Consider the following 18,388-nt stretch of genomic DNA (forward strand, 5'->3'; position numbering starts at 1 on the left):
ATGGTTGCTGTGCAAATGTGGAGGTTTGAAAGATACAACTTTTCCTGATCAAACCAAGGAGTGAGTGAGAAGGAAAAAAAAGATACATGGCTGAACCCAGGATAAAGATGGCTGGATATGACTATCCTCCCTTATTTTCCGAAAAGGAATCATACGACCAATGGAGAAGTGCAGTAGTTATGTGGACTAAAGTAACTGCTTTGGGAAAGAGAAAACAAGGTATGGCATTGGCTCTTTCTCTACCATATGGCAGTAAAATCCGAAACAAAGTGCTTTCTGAGCTGGAATTGGAAGAGTTAGACTCAGAAAAAGGTCTGGAGACTTTATTATATTATATGGATAAGATTTATAAGAAAGATGACTTGTTAAGTGCGTATGACGCATGGTTGGATTTTGACAAGTTCTGGAAAATGGAGGATATCTCCATGGAGGACTATATAATGGAATTTGGCAGACTATGTAAAAGGCTGCAGAAACACAACCTGGAATTTCCAGTCTGTGTTGGCCTTTAAATTACTTGACTGTGCTAGAGTGAGCAACATGGATAGGCTCCTGGTTTTGACAGGAGTTCAGTTTACTGATAAGGATACCTTATTCGAACAGATGACAAAAGCTTTACAAAAGTTTCTGGGGAAACATTCGATTCCGATGGCTCTGATGACCCAAATAGGTCAGCCTGCAATAAGGCAGAATATGGAAAATACACTAGTAACAGGATGGCGAAATTGTATGGCTACGAACAGTGCTCAAGACTATAGATGGAGGCCGAGACAAGGAAATTATGAAGACAGAAACCCAGTTAGAACCTACAATAGGAAGATGAACCTCAGAAATGCACGGGGCATGATAAATCGATGTGACTCTCAATACCATTATGCTTTCAACTGTCCAACTCGTTATGTTAGAGTGTTTGAAGCGACACATGACACGGAAGAGTCAGAAGAGGAAAAAGATAGTGACCAGAAAGAAGGCATTGTCCTATTGACAAGCAGTTTTACTCCGGTAATGAGGGTGTTGGTTGCAGAATCCTTCAACTGTGCTGTATTGGACAGTGGCTGCACATCTACTGTGTGTGGAATTGACTGGTTAAAATGTTACCTGGACTCTTTGAATGCTGAAAATCGTAACAAGGTTAAGGAATTTGAAAGTTGCACAAGTTTCAGGTTTGGGGATGATAATACTCTGAAGTCGCTGAAAAGAGTGGTGATCCCTTGCAATATTGCCGGAGTGAATCATTTCATTAGCACGGATGTTGTATCAAGTGAGATATCTTTGCTTCTGAGCAGACCGTCGATGAAGAAAGCACACATGAAACTGGATATGGAACAGGATAAGACAACAGTTTTTGGAAAGACGGTGGATTTACAATTTACACAGTCGGGACACTATTGTATTCCATTACTGACAAATAATAGTTCAAGTAGAGTGGTTAAGGATGTGTTAATGGCAGTTGAAAATGGGACTTCAGCTGATAAAAAGCTTGTACTATTGAAACTGCATAGGCAATTTGCACATCCGGCTCCTCGGAGGCTGAAAGATTTATTAAAGGATGCAAGGGTAAGGAATGATGACTATACTAAACTGATAGAACAGGTTAGTGACCGCTGTGAAGTTTGTAGGAAGTACAGAAGGACACCAGCACGACCGATAGTACCCTACCTTTGGCCAGGAATTTTAACGACATTGTGGCCATGGACCTTAAGATCTGGGATAAAGCAAATAATATATTTATTTTGCATTTTGTAGATTTAGCAACCCGATTTAGTCAATCAACGATTGTACAAAGTAAAGAAAAGAAAGTAATTCTGGATCAATTCGTGGAAAAATGGATAGGGACAGGAATGGGTCCACCGGCAAAATTCCTTACGGACAATGGGGGAGAATTTGCTAATGACGAGTTTAGGGATATGTGTGAAAACATGACTATCAGAGTTATGAATATGGCTGCAGAAAGCCCATTTAGTAATGGTGTCTGTGAAAGAAATCATGCTGTCATCGATTACATGCTTCGGAACATTTTGGCAGATCGACCAAATTGCAGGCTAAATTCAGCTTTAGCATGGGCAGTACATGCTAAGAATTTGTTGCAGATGGTTGGGGGCTAAAGTCCTTATCAATTAGTGTGTGGTAGAAATCCTAAAATTCCGTCCATTTTGGATGACCAGCCTCCAGCTTGGGAGGGGACTACAATTAGCTCTGGTTTTGCTGAACATTTAAATGCATTATATAGAAGTCGAAAAGCTTTTTTGGAAGCAGAAGTCTCTGAAAGAATTCGCAGAGCTTTAAGACAAAAGGTACAGCCATCAGATGCCGTTTTTCAGCAAGGAGACATGGTATACTATAAGAGAGACAATTCTAATGAATGGAAAGGCCCAGGGAAGATCATAGGCATAGATGGCAAAACAATTATTTTGCAACATGGCAATCAAACTGTTAGGGTCCATTCATCAAGGATAATGGGTACAGATTACAAATTTTCAAGTTTAGACAGAGCAGACAGACATGATGAGGAACGAGAGTCATCTGGTACGCATGTGTTACAGAACTATGAGGGCCAATTAACTGATATAGACAGGGTTTCTGTGGAGGAACACAACACTTCTGGTGAATTAAAACAGGCCATTTTTCCGAAAGGGCCACTGCCAAAAGTTGGTACAAAAGTGACATACTTGCCTGAAGGGTCTAGTCAATGGAAGGATGCAACTGTTATTAGTAGAGCAGGGATGGCCACTGGAAAGTATAAACATTGGTTGAATGTACAGCATTCAGGGGAAGGAGTCAAGACAATGGATTGGGAAAATGAATTCAAAAATGGAGGGCACAGAAACGCAGTGCCAGTTCAGATAGTACATCGGATAGTGAACAGGTCCGCAGGAAAAGGTCGAGAACTATTCAAAGGACATCGCACAGCAGAAGGGAAAGATCAAGCAGTAGCAGTACAGAACGAGATACCAGACGGGAGAGGGGACGTAGTTTGTCAAGATCTCGGAACATGAGTACGACTACGAATACTAATAGGAGTAGAAGCCCACATGCACGTGAGATTTTGGTGGCTTCAAAGAAATTAGATGAAAAAGGTATTAAAAAAGCTAAACAGCCAGAATTGCATAGTTGGAGTGAATTTGGGGCAGTACCGGATAGGGGACAAAGAACTCTATCCCACAGATGGATTTGCACGGAAAAGGTTCTTCCGGATGGAACTTATAAGGCAAAGGCCAGGCTCGTGGCAAGGGGATTTGAAGAAAACTTAGAAGATCAGGATTTAAGGGTAGATTCATATACAGCAGGAGAGGTTATTTTAAAGATCTTCTTGGCTCTATTAGCCACAAAGGCATGGGAATGCAAATCTATAGATATAAAAGCTGCCTTTTTGCAGGGGCATCAGCTCCAGAGAGACATTTTTCTCTGTCCTCCTAAAGAAGCAGCTAACACAGAAGGGGTACTCTGGAAGTTGAACAAATGTGTATATGGAGTAAATGATGCATCTCGAGTCTGGTATTTTTCGGTAAGGTCAGTTTTGTTAAAGTTAGGCTGTTGCCAGTTGAAAGCAGATCCTGCAATGTTTTACTGGCACTATAAAGGAAATCTTTCTGGCATTTTTATGTTGCATGTCGATGATTTTTTGTGGGGTGGGACTAGTGATTTTGAAGCTATTGTAATCTCTGGTTTGAGGAAAGAATTCAGGGTTGGAAGTCAGGCTTCCGGTGCATTTAAATATATTGGACTGGAAATTGGACAGACTAAGTTAGGGGGAAACTTTACGTCAGCAATCTTATTTGGAAAGCATCACCCCAATAGCAATTAGTCGTGGCCGAGTTTCACAAAAAGACGCAATGGTTTCAAAGGTAGAAAAAGAGCAACTGCGAAGTTTAATTGGGCAACTGAACTGGTTAGGTAGACAGACTAGACCGGACGTGAGTTTTGATGTCTTAGAGTTGAGTACAAAAATGAATGATCCCAAAGTGGAAGACAAAATAAGAGCAAATAAAGCATTGGCCAAACTAAAAATGCAGGAGTGTGTTTTGAAATTTCCGGTTTTAGGTGACATTAGGCACTTGAAACTCATAGTTTATAGTGATGCGTCCTACGCAAATTTATGTGATGGGGTTTCAAGTGCAGGAGGTTTTATAATTTTCCTTTTGGGGAACAATGGTAAATGTTGCCCACTTGTGTGGGAAACAAAGAAAATAAGGAGAGTGGTAAAAAGCACTTTGGCTGCTGAGACATTAAGCCTTGTAGAGGCGGTGGATATGGCTTTTTATATAAGTATGATATTGACAGAAATTTTGGGATTAGGGGATTTGGGTAATATACCTATTGACGGTCACACTGACAATAAATCCCTGTGGGAAAATGTGCACTCTACAAAAAGTGTCAATGAAAAGAGGTTACGGATAGACATCGCAAGTTTGAAGCAGATGTTGGACAGAGGGGAAATAACAAAAATTAAATGGGTCGACAGGAGTTATCAACTGTCAGACTGTTTTACGAAAAGAGAGGAGAGTTCACAGAAACTTTCGGATATTGTTAATGAAGGGCACTGGTTTCTGTGACTGTTTATTTTTTCTTTCTCGCCCAAACAAAAAAAAAAAGGGGAGGGACATCGTGTGTGTTTTTGAGTTTCTTGAAATGTTGTTTTCACCTAATTATTTTTTTTTCTCCAAGGAAGGGGAGACTGTTAAGTAATGGGTTAAGAGACATTGCAATTAGTTGTCTCATTTATGTTAAGTATCCATTAATTGACACTGATATGTAAAGGGGCTTCAGGTGGCCTCTGTCAGGTGGTGTGTTGTCAAGGGTTTTGTGCAGAGGCTGTGGAAGTGAAATAAATGGTGCTTGGTGAAAAGGAAACAAGAACTTTAGACTCTTCATTTCACAGCAACTAAAATGTCTAACAGAGGGGCATCAACTCCACATCAAGCATGAGGCAAGCCAAGGAGGCAGACTGTCAACCTGTGCTGTAGTGCCATTCTGCGCCAGAGTCTGGCCCATCTAGCCAACTGACCCTCACTATTTGAGAAAACAGAAGCTTTGTAAATTTGACAGAAACTATTTTCTTTTCAAACAGTTTCATCTCCCACTTATATCCATCTAGCCACACCTGGAAAATCCACTCACCCTGTTCTGCGTTTTGCCAAAGATGGTAGCTTTCCAGGCTGTCTTGATACTCTCCCTTCAAGTACTGATCTCCCTTGTAAAGTCTCAAATATATCTTTCTAGACACATGACTTTGTAACAATTTGTACAGAGACATCTTTTCGAGAATCGCTTTTAGCCAGTTTAGTTCTAATTTAAAGATTACATCTCCTGGTTCTTTGGAAAGCTAGAAGTTATTATTCCACTTCCCCATCAGGTATTGGGCACTGCACTGAAATTAAGTGAAGCCGTTTCCAAAAATATAATTTTTAATACATGTACAACATTGTTGAAGTCAACAAGTGTCCCGAAACAAAAATAAACTTAGAAAATTGTGAGCTATTTGCAGGATGACAGATGCTTTTTGCAACTACAATACAGAGTGCTACAGTGACACCATTTTGGCAACACGTAGTCCAGCTATATAGTGTAGCTACAAGAGCAGGTCAGAGCTGCTGACCCTCACCATCAGAGAAAACAGAGAATTGTGGTGAGTAACTCACCTCCTGATTCCCCAAAGCCTGTCCACCATCTCCAAGGCATAAGTCTGGAATGTGATGGAACATTCTCCATTTACCTAGGAGTGTAACTCCAACAACACTAAAGAAACTCATCATCCAAGACAAAGCAACCCACTTGATCAGCACTGCGCCCACAACCATAAATATACACACCCTCCACCATTGGTGCACAGTCGCAGCTGTGTACAATATCTAGAAGCGCTACATCAACATGCCAAGCGTCCTTCAGCACCTTTCAAACCCGCACCTTTACCACCTAAAACACGGAGATACATGGGAACACCACCACCCAAAACATTTCTTTCACCCCACCCTTGCAAGCCCCACATGACCTCGACATGGAAATGTATCACTGTTTCTTCACCATGACTGGGTCAAAATTCTGCAAGGGCAATTAGGGGTGGGCAATAATGCTGACCTAGCCAGCAATTCATCCCATTAAGGAATAAATGAAATGAAAATGTGCATATTTAACACCTGCCACCCTTGTGTCTAATTTTGCAGTTTTTCTCTTTCAAAGTTTGGAATTCTGCAACAAAGTTATCTGACTCCGCAAATTTGTTCTATCCAGCAGTCGCAAGCATCACTCTGACCTGAATGGTTGCGAAGGATATTTACTTGCACTATCCGAGGCTCCAGATCACCCAATTTACCTTCAGACCAGTGCTTCCATGCCTCATTTCACCTTTCGACCAATGTTTATCACAGTTCCTGTTACCTGCAATGTGCCTTTCCCTCCTTCCCTGGCTCGATGGTGAAAAACGTTTTCAGTGGTTCACAAGTAACCGAAGCAAAGCAGCAAAACTGACCAAAAACAATATTCACCACCTTAACATGGAAGAAGCTCATATCAGGGTTACAGTACGAGTGTTGAGAGTACATGATCTAGTCGTTTATTAAATAACCAAAAATGCAATTATGTGGCAAGTAAATAATTTACTCAACACTAGTTTAAAAACAATGGTTAGAAGGAGAGACAAACATTTGCCCTGCCTTATTTACCAGTTGTAGGTATTTCACAATATGTCCATAATATATCCCCCCTCATCCAAACATAAAATACCATTTTCTCTAACTGAACTATACTGGACTTCAAAGTAAAAACTCACCATTTGTTGATAAACTGGTGAAAAGCTGACATTGCTTTTATGGTAAGAGAGACAATGGGCGATTTGTTTATGATTTGATATATGCCTATCTGCTTCTGCTCAAAAAATTACAACACGCGGGAGTAATTCACATGTTGACTGGATTCCTTATTCCCAGAAAATAGTTCCACTCGAGCTGTTCAGACATGGATGATTCAATCTTCAGGCCTACACAGTTATTTTCAAGCTTGGGTTGATGCAATGGCCTCTATTTAGACATGTTTGCTCCACAAAGCAATACAATATTTGCTACTACCTCAAGGAGTGCACATCTCAAATGACTTTAAAAACCTACAAGTACTCAATTCAAACCCTGCCAATATATAGACATGAGAGCGCACATCTTGTGGACAGACTAATGGCAACTTGCCCAGAAAAACCAGATGGGAACAAAACCAGGCTTTCACTCGGGCTTCAGCTAAAACCCAAGTCTTTCATAATGGAAGACTATGTAAGTTAGCACAGTGCTTGCAGACAACAAACCTGACGTCAGTTCTTTTTAAGCAAGAGACTACTCAGTCAGAAGATTTTGCAAAGCTATCACAAATGCACCCATAAACCTGGATACAACCAGTGGTTCCAGAGAATGTGCTAAATAATAGTTCAACTTCAAATGAACTAAGTGCCCTGTACAATTCTACGTGTGACCTTGTGTAAAGAAATATGCTCATGAAAACAGTGCCTAATACATTGCACATGCAGATTATCGGTTATGGTAAGCCAATTAAAATTCAGACATTGACATGAGTTAGTAAAATAAAATCTACATCAATATAAACAGATTTGCTGCATGTTTAACAATATTTTACGTACACCAGTTATACCCATGCCAGCATCTGAAAACATCTTGTTTTCCTGCTGTGCATAGAAAGTCACGGCTCCTGATTCAACTAAAGGAAGAAAAAAGTGGAGATCCATACATTTGTTTCCCATGTAGGTTATGGGCGAGGCGTTTTCAGAACCCCAAAATGTATCATGGGAGTTCAACCAACCTCTCCCTTTAATGGATTTGTTGCTTTTCCTAGCACACAGCTTTTTTCCTAGGTGTGGGATTACAATTATGGACACGTGGGTTTTAAACACAAAACATTGTTTATTCCATGAACACAACTTGACATCTTAAATAAACATGGGATCTCTTAACATCCCTTACTTCAAAGATAACTCAGAAAATATTGCAACAGTAAATAATTCCTTAAAATGTTCCTTCAAACTGCCAAGAGACTTAACACCTTTAAACAAAATCACATCAGGTTAAAGGATTCACTATTATAAGTTTAAATCACCCAAATGATCCAGAGATAGTCTCTCAAGGCAGAGATCTAGCTCACTGCAACACACAGACACACACCCAGCTCTTTTCCTCCAAACTGCAAAACTAAACTGCAAAATGGCTGACCTGAGCTCAGCCCCACCCACTCTGACATCATTGTGTTTTCTTAAAAGGTACATTGCTTAAACATCCATGTCTTAAAGGTACCCTCGCATGACATGTAAAAGAGCAATATTTGGAATAGACTAACAGCAACAGTAACTCGGTAAGAAACTAGAGCAGGTTCAAAGTTGCCATCGGTAAACAGAATTCAGGGTTGGTGGACGAAAGCCTGGTAACAGGTGCAATGGACAACACTGGCCTGAAAAATATCACTTTTAGTGTGTTTTGAACCGTTTCAAAAATTCTTGCGGCAGTACACTTGAAGTAATCTGATAGCATACGACTAAAATTTAGGGATTATGAAAGTCAAATTGAACTTACATACAGATCTAAAAATCTGCATATCTATCCAACAGGAGAAACATAATCCATTCCAACTATCCACTTGATTAAAAGCAGAGTTTTTAAGTAATTTACCCGAGTTGCCACAATGTAATAACCTTTAAACCTGGTTGCACTTTTGTAACCAGGTGTAGTTATATATAATTTTTCACAGGAGTAAAACAATCTGCAAATAAGAGGCTCATTTTGCCCAGCATGGACTCACTTTAAGTGCAAAAATCCTTGTTGAAACATGCTTGGCATGTACAAGTATTTGAAGTCAACCACTGACGACAAATATGGTGGATTTCAATTAACGAATAAATCAGACACCTCAAGTTTATCCAAAATTTGGCCAATTCAAATTCAGTGATGTGCACAATGGAAGGACACACATTTAATCACAATGCTCTCAGAAAGAAACTTCTTCCTTAGGAGTGAAAGAACAAGCTCATGTTCAAACCTTCCCCTTCCTTGCTCCTCTGGCTCAGCCTAGACAGCATACAGACTGCTTTGCTAAAAATAATCTTGGCCAAAATCCCAACAGATAACACAGTAAACAGGAGGCAGCAAGTTGGATCCAACACCTCAAAGAGAAAACATAGGATTTCCTGATTTTAATCAAGAAATTTTACTGCTGTAATCTCATTTATACAGCTCTAATTTGTACACTGGATGTAATATCCAGCAAACCAGTAAATATGCCACCCCAAGTAATCAAAACAACAAATCTTTATACATCAGCGCACAGCAATTTAACATCTAGTTCACAGAATAACAGGCATTTTTAGTTTGCTGATGAAATTAACTCTTGAAGTGCCCATCGAGTCTGTGCCAACCTACCGAAAGAGCACCCCACTAGTTCCAACCCCTGGTCCATCCCGTAACCCCATCTAACCTACACATCTTTGGACATTAAGGGGCAATTTTCGCATGGCCAATCCACCTAACCTGCACATCTTTGGGCTGTGGGAGGAAACAGGAGCATACGGAGGAAACTTGCACAGACACAGGGAGAAAGTGCAAACTTCACTCAGCCAGAATTGAACCCGGATTCCTGGCACTGTGAAGCAGCAGTGCTAATTACTGTGCCACAATGGTACTCGTGAGCTAAATACAACAACCTTTGCAGGGGTTGAACTACATATCTGATCAGTAAAAAGTTGGCTATTTGGAAAGAAAGGAAATGAGGAAAGGAGTGAATTACTACTATCATCTGGTTGTGGAGGGGGGGGGGGGGGGGGGGGGAGATTAACAGTTCGAATTGTTGGAATCTGATATGAACATCAGGTAAGGATGGGATGAGACACAACTAAGAAAAACATGAGACACTGGAATTGATCAGCAGAGGGAGAGAGGGGGAAAGAGAGGGAGAGAGGGGGGGGGCGGGGGGAAAAAAAAAAAAAAAAAAAAAAAAAAAAAAAAAAAAAAAAAAAAAAATCGCTGTGTCAGCATTGAGTCAACGCAAAAAATGTTCACTCTTGTGCTCTCCACAGGAATTGTATTTTCGATTTTTATTTTTGATTAAGAGGCCCCATTCTTCTTTGTGGTCATGGATATGCAACTCGAAGAAAGTTCTCCATGCCATGGATGCAGGTTGGCACTTGCAAAATCCTCACAGCAAATTCCAGTTTTTTGTTTTCACATGAATAACAGAAAGCAGAAGCATCTCTCCAAAAGACAGACCAGAAGAAGAAGTATAAAAACTACAAAGTGAATTTTCTGAATTTGTTCCAAACATGCAACCAGATTTGAACCTTCAACATGGTTGTGTCATGATAATATCGCTTGAAGAAATGTTTGACTGCTCATGTTACTGCAGTGATGTCAGAGTGTGGGTGGAGCTGAGCTCTGGTTCTGCTTTTTAGTTGCACTTTGAGAAAAGCTTGGGTATATCTGTGTCTTTTGGTTTCGTTTTTCAGTGTGTTGCAGCTGAAGTCAGACACAGCAGCTGTACTGTTGACTTATCTCTGCCATGAAGGGCTATCTCTTAATCATTTGGTGAATTCAGAATTATAAATGTTTTCAGTATTGAATGTAAACTCTGATGCGCTTCTGTTTAAAGGTTTCTTAAGTCTTCTGGGTGAAAAGGACAGCATACATATTACTTAGTGTTGTATTCTTTGGTGGGTGTATTTGATTTACTGGTTGCTCAGATGTTCACAGTTTGTTTTAGAAAGGTTAACTTGAGTTCATAGAATAAAAATTGTTTTCTTTTTAAAAACACTTGTCCATTTCTGAAGTAACACTTTTGTAGAGTGGGCCCTGTGCTCCCCAGACCACAATCTATTAATAGTTCTGGGTCAGGAGAACTCCATGATACACTTTGGGGTTCTCTAAACCCTGACCCATAACAGTTGGAAGACCCACTCAACTGCACAGGTTATTGCGGCGTAATCCCCGACACTTGCAAAGTGCAATATGTCTTCAATGCAATTCAAACGGCTGCAGTGCCTTGCCCCGATATAAAAAATATTTGAAGCCAGCCTCAGCCTTGCAAAACATGGCCGCACCTCGAGTGTGCCGAGAATTGGATATGATACTCCATCTGGGGACAAATCAGTGTTTCAAATGGTTTTGCAATAACTACCTTGCTTTTGTACTTTTTTTTGCGGCACGGTAGCACAGTGGTTAGCACCGTTGCTTCACAGCACCAGGGCCCTAGGTTTGATTCCCGGCCTCGATCACAGCCTGTGCGGAGTCTGCACGTTCTGCCTGTGTCTACATGGGTTTCCTCCGGGTGCTCCAGTTTCCTCCCACAAGTCCAGAAAGATGTGCTTGTTAGGTGCGTTGGACATTCTGAATTCTCCCTCTGTGTACCCAAACAGGCACCGTAGTGCGGAGACTAGGGGATTTTCACTGTAACTTCATTGCAGTGTTAATGTAAGCCTATTTGTGACAATAAAGATTATTATTACAGATTTCATAGAATTTACAGTGCAGAAGGAGGCCATTTGGCCCATCGAGTCTGCACCGGCTCTTAGAAAGAGCACCTTACACAAGCCCACACCTCCACCATATCCCCGTAACCCATTAACCCCCCTTAACCTTTTTGGACACTAAGTGCAATTTAGCCTGGCCAATCCACCTTACCTGCACATCTTTGGATTGTGGGAGGAAACCGGAGCACCCGGAGGAAACCCACGCAGACACGGTGAGAACGTGCACGCTCCGCACAGTCAGTGACCCAAGCCATGAATTGTACCCGAGACCCTGGAGCTGTGAGAAACTGTGCTTACCACTATGCTACCGTGCTGCCCTATTATTATTCTGTGAAGCCAAAGGTGAACTAACCGTACTCATTTGCAGGCTTCGACGAGGCTCAAAATATTAAGCTGGATCTTTTGGATGCAAGGACACGGATAGGTTTTGAATTTTCTTTAATTTGCCAAATGAACTGATTATTGCACCCCAAATTAACTCAAAAATAGTTCCATGTATCTTTAAACGTCATTCAAAAATTTAAAACAGGTACTTGAGTGAGGTTTAAATACTTATTTGTGATAAATACATTTCAGCTACATTGATCCGATTTTACAAAGTCAACGTTTTTAAATATGAAATATGTTTTAAAAGTTTTCAAATTAAAGGAGCACTTCAAAACATTCCGCAGCTTCATCATAAATTTTACATTTGAAATGCAAATCAGATTAGTCAAAATTAGAGGCAAATGAACACTTAAGTGTAATTTGTGCCAGAATCAGCAATTCCACCCAAAGCAGAAACTCTGCCCTCCCATTTCAGCAATATAATTAACATACCAACTAATCTGCCTTAAAAACTTCAATGTCACAGAAATTTTGTACTTCGATTACGTTTCAGCCATCAATCCAATTAGCTAGAAAGCCATTGAATGTAGAGCGAAATGTAGGTCACCATTGAAAGCATATGGAATGCTCTCCTGCATTGGCAGGGGTTACAAAAGTGAGGACATAATGTTGTAATTGTATAAAACACTAGTGAGGCAACAACTGGAATAGTGTGTGCAATTCTGGTCACCACATTACAGGAAGGACATTATTGGTCTGGAGAGAGTGCAGAAGAGCTTTACAAGAATGTTGCCAGTTCTAGGAAAGTATACGTACAAGGAGAGAATGAATAGGTTGGGGTTATTTTCCTTTGAACAAAGAAGGAAGAGGGGTGACTTAATTGAGGTGTACAACATTATGAGGAGAAGAGATAGAGGGACAAAATTAAATTGTTTCCCTTGGTGGAGAATTCTAGAACCAGGAGACATAGATTCAAGATAAGTGGCAGAAAGCGTAGAGGGGATGGGGACACGAGGAAGAACTTTATTTTGCAATGGTAGTGGGAATCTGGAATTCACAGCCCAAGTTGGTAGGAGGGGCAGGGACTCCAAACTCTTTTCAAAAGTACCTGGATCTACACCGCAAGTGTTGCTGTAAACTACAAGGCTATGGACTGGGTGTAGGAAGGTGGGATTAGAAAGATTAGACATCCAGCCAACTGAGCTAACCGAACCATTCCTTCACCTCGCTGTCTCCCCTTCTGTTGCGAAGACTCACCACCAAGTCCCACACCTACCAGTCCTACAGCTCTCACACCCCTCTCCCTGCAAGGACTCCATCCCATTTTTCCACTTTCTCCATTTCCATCACATCTGTTATTATGTCACCTTTAAAAATGGAGCTTCTAATATTCTGCTTTTTCCCTGATCAGAGACCGCCCCACCCGTGGGTGACAAAGCACATAACCGGGTTCAACCCATATCCCACAGCCTGGCCCTCACCCCTTCCCCTCCCAGAACCATGATATGATCCCCTTGTTCCCACTTTCCACTCCACTAGCCTTCACATTTCCCCCCCCCCCAGGTGATCCCATGGCCCATTCCTCCAACTCCCCATCCCCTTCCTTGCAATTGCAGAAGGTGCAACACTTGCCACTTTAACTCCTCCCTCCTCACCACTCCAAAGCCCCAAACACTCCTTGCATGTGAAGCAGTGTTTCACTTGCACTTCCTTCAATTTGGTTGCATTCACTGCTCCCAATGTGGTCTCCTCTACATGGGGAGACAAAATGCAGACTGGGTGGCTGTCTTGTGGAACACGTTCACTCAGTCCACAAGCATGACCCCAACCTTCTTGTTGCTTGCCATTTTCACTTAGTACCTTGCTCTCATGCTCACATATCTGTCCTTAGCCTGTTGCAATGCTCCAATGAAGCCACCTCTGGTGCAAGCAGGAGGAACTGCATCTCATTTTCCACGTTGGGCACGTTGCAGCCCTCGGGGCTCAACGCCGAGTTTGGCAGTTTTAGGTTGTGACCTTTCTCCTCCATTTTAAAGCACTTATTTTAAATATCCCATACGTGCGCTGCCTCAAGGCAAACCCTTCCCACCTCCTCCCACACCAGACCATCTGTCTTTTGTTTTTAAAATGTATATGTTTTTGTTGTAATCTCTCACAGCTACACTTGGATATGTAACGCATTGTCCCTTGCTTCAGTTCTGACGAATAAGTAAAAAGGCTCGAAACATTAACACTGCTTTCTCTCCTCAAATGCTGAGTTTTTTCAGCATCCTGTATTTTTATTTTAAAATATCTATCCCTTTAAAACATAGAAACAATTGGAGGTTAAAACGTAATACATATTTAAGAACATTATGAGCAGACATCAGGCTCAGTGTGGATATAATAACATAAGAACTAGGAGCAGGAGTAGGCCATCTGCCCTTCAAGCCTGCTCCGCCATTCAATGAGATCATGGCTGATCTTTTGTGGACTCAGCTCCAATTTCCCACCCGAACACCATAACACTTTATTCTTCAAAAAACTATTTATCTTTATCTTGAAAACATTTAATGAAGGAGCCTCAACTGCTTCACTGGGCAGGGAATTCAATAGATTCACAACCCTTCGGGTGAAGAAGTTCCTCCTAACCTCATTCCTAAATCTACTTCCCCTTATTTTGAGGCTATGGCCCCTAATTCTGCTTTCACCGACTAGTGGATACAACATGCCCGCATCTATCCTTTTTTTTTTATTCGCCTCCTTTTTCACATTTTCTCCCACATTTACATCCATCAACAATAAACAATAGTCAGCAAGATATGTCAGTCCCCATAATAACAACGATCCCATCTACCCACCAACCTCCAAACCTCAACCCACATGTTTACATAAACAAATGACAAAAAGGAATCAGGGATTACCCGTAGTCACCCTTAATCTTACACAGCTCCCCCCCCCCCCACCCACCACCCCAGGTCTCCAGCTCCTCCCGTCCACTGCCTCTTGTAAAACTCCTCCTCCCAACCTCTGTTCCTTCCCCCCAACTTTCCACCCCGGCTAGACCACTCGGACCCTGTTCTGCCGCGGGCCCTCCCCCCACCTCACTCCCATTCACTGGCCGGCTTAAACCAGCCAGCGTGGAGGCCCCCGCCCGGGTCCCTTTCCCGGCCCTAGGAAAGCCCAAAGATCCCCTTTTAGCACACCAACCCCGCATATCCACCTACACCCCAATGAACCCTCATTTCAAGTCAAAGTCCCGTCCCTTCCCTTCCCCAAATATATACAGTACAAAATCTTACAACACCAGGTTAAAGTCCAACAGGTTTGTTTCGATGTCACTAGCTTTCGGAGCGCTGCTCCTTCCTCAGGTGAAAATATATACAACATTGGCTCCTTTGGCCTCTACACCCACGCACAGTGATACAAAAAAGAAGAAAATACAGTCATGAGGTTACATCGGCACATGGCCATTCCTCAATTTGGCAGTTCTGCCACAGTCCTTCTGCTTTTGCAAACTCCTCCGCTGCTTCCGCCGTTCCAAAAGAAAAGTCCCTGAGCTTGTAAGTCACCCTCAGCTACGCTGGATATACAATGCCGCACCACACCTTGCTAATGTACAGTGCCCTCTTCACCAGGTTGAAGGCAGCCCGCCTCCTCGCCAGCTCCACCGTAAAGTCCTGGTATACACATATACCAGCTCCAGCCCACTGCACCACCCGCTTCTCCTTGGCCCAGCTCAGGACCTTCTCCTTCACACTGTACCTACGGAAGCACAGAGTCACTGCCCTTGGCGGCTCACTCGCCTTTGGTACAGGCCTCCACGACCGATGAGCTCAATCCAGTTCATATCGGGAGGGATCCTCCCCCTCGCCCAATAGTTTTGCCAGCATCGCGGCAAAATACTCAGTCGGCTTCGGTCCTTCAACTCCTTCGGGCAGCCCCACAATCCTCAAATTCTGTCACCTGGATCTGTTTTCCAGGTCTTCCATTTTTCCTCGCAGATCCTCGTTAGTGCCCATCACCTTCCGCATCTCCTTCCCCATCGAGGCAAGTTGATCAGCGTGCTGCAATAACAACTCCTCCACTTCCTTCAGCGCCTCCTCTTGCGCTCGCACCTCCGCCACTGCACTTGCCACCTCCGTCCTCACCGGGGAAACCGCCTCCTCCACCAGCACACTCAAAACCTCCCTCATCTCCTTCCTCACCGTCTCCCATGCATTTCGCAATCTGCGGCAACTGCTTTTCGAATTCCGCCGCCATCACCTTAGTTATTTCTTCAGCCGTAAGCAATGCCGCCTGCCCTGGTGCTCCAGCCTCCATCTTCCTTGGTGGCCCCGCGGTGACCTTTCCACTCCCCAACGGACCTTCAGCTGTTTTTTTAACGGCCGTTTTGCTCACCCTCGACATTTTTCTTTTTTTTCCCTTTTTCCCCTGTGCCTTCACTGTGCCTCCTCCGTGCCTTCTCCCTGCTTCTGGCGCCTCCGTGGACCCTGGGACCGGGCTTAAAGCCCCGAAAATGCCGTTCCCGAACGGGAGCCCTCCATTGTGCGGCCGCCTCCTGCCCGCCGTCACCGGAAGTCCTGCCCACATCTATCCTATCAGCGGGCAGTAGAGCGGAGCTGCTGATTGGCTATTGCAGGGAAAATTTGCATCGGTGCATTGCGGTCACTGCATCCAGAAAGTGTACCCGAGCAAGACATTTTTTTTTTTTTTTTTTTTTTTTTTTTTTTTTTTTATAAATGTTTTATTGAAATTTTTTTCCCAAACAACAATTTTTCCCCTCTTACAAAGCAAACGCAACAATAACAATACAGAAATTTTAAACAATACACAAGTAACAAAACCCCTTTATCTTTGACCAAAACTAAACCCCCCCTCCCCCCCCCCCCCCCCTCCCCCTGGGTTGCTGCTGCTGGTCATCTGTCTTCCCTCTAACGTTCCCCTAGGTAGTCGAGAAATGGCTGCCACCGCCTGGTGAACCCTTGAGCCGATCCTCTCAGGGCAAACTTTATCTGCTCCAGTTTAATGAACCCCGCCATATCATTTACCCAGGCCTCCAGTCCGGGGGGTTTCGCCTCCTTCCACATGAGTAGGATCCTGCGCCGGGCTACTAGGGACGCAAAGGCCACAACGTCGGCCTCTTTCGCCTCCTGCACTCCCGACTCTTCCGCAACTCCAAATAGAGCTAACCCCCAGCCTGGTTTGACCCGGGCCTTCACCACCCGCGAAATCACTCCCGTCACTCCCTTCCAATACCCTTCCAGTGCCGGGCATGCCCAAAACATATGTGCGTGGTTTGCCGGGCTCCCGCCACACCTCCCACATTTGTCCTCCACTCCAAAGAACCTGCTCAATCTTGCTCCCGTTATGTGTGCTCTATGTAGCACCTTAAATTGAATCAGGCTAAGCCTGGCGCATGAGGAAGAGGAATTTACCCTGCTTAGGGCATCAGCCCACATACCCTCCTCTATCTCCTCCCCTAGTTCTTCTTCCCACTTTCCTTTTAGTTCGCCCACCGACTCCTCCCCCTCTTCCCTCATCTCTCGGTAAATCTCTGACACCTTGCCCTCTCCGACCCACACCCCTGAAAGCACCCTGTCCTGTATCCCCTGTGTCGGGAGCAATGGAAATTCCCTCACCTGTTGTCTAGTAAATGCCCTCACCTGCATATATCTCAAGAAATTTCCCCGGGGCAACTTATACTTTTCCTCCAATGCTCCCAAGCTCGCAAAAGTCCCATCTATAAATAAATCTCCCACCCTCCTAATTCCCAACTGGAACCAGCTCTGAAATCCTCCATCCATTCTTCCTGGGGCGAACCTATGGTTGTTCCTGATTGGGGACCCCACCAGGGCTCCCCGCACCCCTCTCTGTCGCCTCCACTGTCCCCAGATATTCAATGTTGCCGCCACCACCGGGTTCGTGGTAAACTTTTTAGGTGAGATCGGTAGCGGCGCCGTCACCAGCGCCTCTAAACTCGTCCCTTTACAGGACTTTCTCTCCAGTCTTTCCCACGCCGCTCCCTCACCCTCCATCATCCATTTACGTATCATTGCCACATTGGCGGCCCAATAGTAATCGCCCAAGTTCGGTAGTGCCAATCCTCCTCTGTCCCTACTACGCTGAAGGAACCCCCTCCTTACTCTCGGAACTTTCCCTGCCCACACGAAGCTCGTGATGCTCCTGTCTATTTTATTAAAAAAGGTCTTAGTGATTAGTATAGGGAGACATTGAAATACAAATAAGAACCTCGGGAGGACCATCATCTTAATTGCTTGCACCCTGCCCGCCAGCGATAGAGGCTGCATGTCCCACCTCTTGAAGTCCTCCTCCATTTGTTCTACCAACCGTGTCAGATTAAGTCTGTGCAAGGTTCCCCAGCTCCTAGCGATCTGAATCCCCAGGTATCGGAAGTTTCTTTCCACTTTCCTTAGAGGCAAGCCTTCTATCTCTCTACTCTGGTCCCCTGGATGTATCACAAATAATTCACTCTTCCCCATGTTTAGCCTATACCCCGAGAAATCCCCGAACCCCCTCAAAATTCGCATAACCTCTATCATTCCCCCCGCTGGGTCC

The 18,388-nt window shown here is 43.5% G+C and overlaps 1 protein-coding gene across 1 annotated transcript in view; it reads right to left on the reverse strand.

The window, feature by feature from the left end:
- reep3b (receptor accessory protein 3b) overlaps nt 1-18,388 on the reverse strand; it is a 118,810-nt gene that overhangs the window by 66,158 nt on the left and 34,264 nt on the right. The window lies entirely within an intron of this gene.

Source organism: Scyliorhinus torazame, chromosome 16, assembly GCF_047496885.1.
Source record: "Scyliorhinus torazame isolate Kashiwa2021f chromosome 16, sScyTor2.1, whole genome shotgun sequence".
Taxonomy (NCBI): domain Eukaryota; kingdom Metazoa; phylum Chordata; class Chondrichthyes; order Carcharhiniformes; family Scyliorhinidae; genus Scyliorhinus; species Scyliorhinus torazame.